The sequence below is a fragment of the Miscanthus floridulus genome, chromosome 10, assembly GCF_019320115.1.
Source record: "Miscanthus floridulus cultivar M001 chromosome 10, ASM1932011v1, whole genome shotgun sequence".
NCBI classification, from domain to species: Eukaryota; Viridiplantae; Streptophyta; class Magnoliopsida; order Poales; family Poaceae; genus Miscanthus; species Miscanthus floridulus.
In genome coordinates this window covers 53,515,452-53,520,231 of record NC_089589.1, presented here as the reverse complement: position 1 = coordinate 53,520,231, position 4,780 = coordinate 53,515,452, and the positions used below count along the sequence as shown (strand labels likewise).

General features: G+C 36.9%; 1 pseudogene; it reads right to left on the bottom strand.

Moving 5' to 3' along the window:
• Positions 1-439: 439 nt before the first annotated feature.
• Positions 440-4,780, bottom strand: LOC136488646 ((+)-germacrene D synthase-like; annotated as a pseudogene).

Below are 4,780 nucleotides of genomic sequence, written 5' to 3'. Positions count from 1 at the left end.
AACGTTGGTTCGATTCCTCAAACACCCTAATTTTTTGTTTTGGAGTTTTCTGGAAACTAGGCTCGCCTCGCTACCCATCTCTGTTAATACAAAGTTTTCGTCTCCAAAAATGTTTCATATAGTACTGTTTGACAAAAATATCTTAATTATACACCAATGTGTTATTACAACATAAATAGGTTGTAATAAAAGGGCATAAATCATAAATTTGTATACATAACTAAAACCCCACAATTATAAACAATATGCTTCTTCACAAACGGGTTTCACAAAACCATGTGTGTTTTAACAATGTTTTTAGTCAAATTGGAATAAGTGAAGACTTCTTCAATCAAAATGAAATTCATGACTAGGTAGCATGTGAGAAATCGAAAGTGTACTAAAAATTTGTTATTTAACATATATATTCAAATTTTTAATACTGTATATGAGGTGAAGATTAAGACATTTTCTGAAAGAGCATATCATCTTAAGATACATTTCAAATAAATCAAAGTAGGAAAATTACATAGGTTAGCTACTCAGTTACTGTTGATTTGGAGTGCCTACCCTGAATAAACTACAAACCTGGATGTTTTGTATGCATATGTCATGAACTTTGTACTTACAGTTTCCTTGAAACAGTCAATTGCCACGGGTGAAGCACCATCCGTTTGACACAAATTCTTCGAGAGTCTTGGAAATATGGAAAATTAAATACCAGTAGCAGTCCCCAATCTGTTTAGCAGCTTCTTCGTTCCAACTATTTGTTGAAAACCACAACAATAGTAAGTGACATAGCCGCAATTAAATCTGAAAGACTGTAGTCCATTCGATGCAATCCAGCTCTTATTAAAACAAAATGGGTAGGAAGTTAAGACTCACACTCACTCAAATTAAGGTCTTCTGTTGTATATGGGAAGAGGCACCATCTTGGCTAAAGATAGACTATTCAAAAGAAATTGGAATGGATGTCCACATTGTTACTTTTGTAATCATAACGTTCAACATATATTTCTTACTTATATGTTATTTGCTAGTAATTCTATTTAGTCATCTAGTTAAAATTGCCATAGACCATGCTCAATGCAGCCTTAGTGAGGGTGACTGCTCTCTTTTGGGCCATATGGTTATGTGAAAATGATATTGCATTTAATAATAACTGATAATCACCCTAGGAGCAAAAAATTTTGACATTTCTGTGGAAAGAGTTAAAGCGACATGATATTGGCGACACTCCATGCCATGAAGGTAATAGCTATGGTGGTCGTGGCTCAGAATAGGTACTAGTTTCAATGTGGCTGATATTGTAATCCATGTCTTGCTCTGTTCTACATATTTCAGATAATCCAACTCTTGGATGATGTAATAAGTGACAGTGACTTTATGCACTACATGCAAAAATGGCACAATCTTTTTGGTAACTTATCTTAAAAAAATAAATCTGAACAAAATATAGCACTATTTTCATTATTTAATAAATAGTTGGCTGGCAAATTGAGTGTAGCTCAGATGGTTAGATTCACCAAAAGTTCAAGTCGTCGACTTAGCACCAAAGGTGACATCTTCTTGGATTTATTCCATGATGTTACTATGTTTCAGTGGTATAAAATGTACCAGTTGACAGTGAGGCATTTGTGCAGACTCGGTCAATTCTCTAGATCTAATTGCTCTACAAAAGGTACTATGATTTGAAGAACAGTTGGCAGAGTTTCTCCAACTACACTGAAATTTATTGCCGTCAGCCAGGAATTTCCACCTGTTGTTCTTGTAACCATGTGGAATGTCACATTAGAAAAGCCCAAAGTGGTCGGGGGTTCCGTTATCCCTCTAAGACGATCTAAGCATGCATAACTGTGTGTCTATATATATATATATATATATAGAGAGAGAGAGAGAGAGAGAGAGAAAGCACTACTGACCTGTAGCTGGGCATCCAATAAACAATTCATTCTGCAGCTGGACCTAATAGGCACGTTGGATGGATCAAACAAGGCCATCCATCCTGCTCAAATGAGCCCAGTCTAGTCACATGTGCAGCCCCATGGTAAGTAACCCCGCTGGCTTGGCTTCTAGCTCGCTAAAAGAGAGGCTACTCTTGCTTGCTAATGAATCGAAGACACCTTAAATTTTTCTTATTTCTTTTTTTTTTTTTTTTTGCTGCAGAAATCCCAGAATGCTTGGAGCCCCATCATTATCTCTCCAAGTCACTCTCCTCACAAAGACTAGAGCTTCCCAATGGCCAAGATCTACTGTTTCCACATGGCTTAGCAATTTGTGTTCGTGTCGTACCTACGTAGAAATGTTTTCCATGCCAACGATGCCACGTGACCAAGCATTAATTTAAATAGTGATTGAGCTTTAGTTAAATGTTTTGAAGGTGGTGCATTGTATCACATTTTGCAAGGAAGTTTACACGTGCTGGTCTTTGCTCTGGACATAAGGGGATCCCTGTTTACATATAACCTTTTAGTTTAGTTAATGAGTTTCTATATTCGGATTGACTTTGCTATATATATGTGATGAAGGGACTTGACAATTTTTTTCCTTGGCCCAGCTTTAGCGATGCCTCCATAGACAACAACAATCTCACTACAAGTCATGCCCTAGAAAATCTGCACTACAGGTTATGATAGATCTGTTGGGTTAACTAGAAAACCACATATCAGTTCGTTGTTGATCCTTATGGTTACCATAGAAACACCTGGAATACTCTTGTGGAAAATCTATAATGTGACCATGGGCTTGTGATCTAAGAATGGTGTCCATACCAGACACCAAAAGTTGCATCTGATAGCAAGTAGCAAGGTTTCCATCAACTATGTTGATTTTGGAAGCAAGAATAACAATGAGGTAGAAACCTCTTTTGTTGATTTATTGAACGGCATTCCTAAACTTGGCACCTTGTTAGACAAGACAAATAAAAATATGACTAAACATGTTGTTTGGATCGAATCGTTGAATTATAAAAAATGCCAAGCTTGAAAGCTTAGTTGCTATTGATGCTTCAATCAAACCATCTTTGCATGAAAAAATATTTTTGACTTTCCTTCTTTTTTAGTTCTGCTACGATGCATAAACAATTTGAGTAGTCATAATATATGGTGATGAAGTTCCAAGAACACACCTTTGGACTGCTTGGTTAACAGATGAACCTCTTCCATGGTTCCATATGAATCGAATATGTCATCAAACATCGTCAATAATGTCAACAGTTTTGCTAACACCATCCGTGCCTTAGCATACTGGGGTTCATAGAAAATACCCAAAGCCCAATAGTAGCACTCAACTGGGCGTTTTCGCATATACGGACCAAGGCTACTAGGATTTAGGTCCTTGTACCACCACCTTCAATAAGAAGTTGAATTAAAAGTCGCCATACTTGTGCAATTAATTAATCTATGTAATCTCTAACATAAATGCATCTTCCATCGTCAAAGTGTCAAATAGGGGCAAGCAGTTCATATTTTTTGCTTTTTGATTGATCCCTTGGCTACCTATGTAAGATTATTGTTATTGATGGATAGAAGATTTTCTCTACTCACAGTGAGATGGTCCTGACTTCATCACGGTGCATTTGCTGCAAGATGTGAAAGTTAAGCTTAGCAAGCTCAACTATATCCTGATTACTTTCATCACCATCCTCGTAGATGGAGATGTAGAGCTTGGCCTCAAGCCTCTTTATTCTCCGCTGAGTTGGTAAATCTAGTGCATGCAACACTTCCTGGAGGACGGGCTTGGGCAGTTGGCCACCGTTTACTAGGGATGATAGGCAGTCCTTGGTAAAGATTGTTGCCTTCCTGAGCAAATCCTCATCACTTTTACCAAGGTGAGCTGCCTCGTACAGACTGAGCAAACCATCAACATTAGATCGCAGAGCGTCTTTGAAGTTCGCCATTCTCATCCATGAAGTTGTTGAAAATTTCTACATACAACAATATTATTACAAATTAATTAAATGTATTTGGAATGTTTTGCTTGTATAAACCTATTTTGTAGGTGTCCATATAGTTGATGTACTAACATTTGGTAATAGATTTTATTGCATACATTAATTACTTTTGCCAATAGGCTAGTTGATGTACTAACATTTGGTAATAGATTTTATTGCTTCCGGTTCTATTGGCAAAAATAATTAATGTATGCAATAAAATCTATTACCAAATGTTAGTACATGAATCTACATGATAAGTAAATATTTTAATTGATATAGGTACTTCATTAGAGATCTCTAATACCTAGAACAAGTAAACTCATTGCTTATCCATTTGCAGAAATTAATGTAAGTAATAATGTTCATGATATATATCATAACTACCAGAAGCAACGTCGTAGTGATGCTGTCTCAATAGACGGAATTGGAGGGCGAGTGTAGACAAGTCATCTGCCCCCACTGGAGTTCTACTAAGAATATGCATGAATTTGGAAATGTCCTCCTCAAAATGGTAGCCAAGGCCAAGGCGTTGCAAGGCATCAACAGTCTTCATTCCTAGAAGCAAATCTTCTGTGTTCCTTATAAACCCTTGGATCATGCATCGAACCTTCCACACAAGTTCATCCCGCCTATCCATAATCCTATGGTCGGGCTTTTGACAGGTGATAAATTAACAATTAAAATAAAAGAAACAGCCAATGCAATTTTGTGAGAAGATTAACATAAAGAAAATTGTATGTGTATATGGATTTATGTTTTTTCTACCTGGCTAGAGCAAGGTAAAGGGCTAAGCTGCATGAAGTATTCAGTCCATTTACTTTCCTCCAGTGTCCTTATTGATGGCCGTTTAGGGTCCTGGTCTCCCAT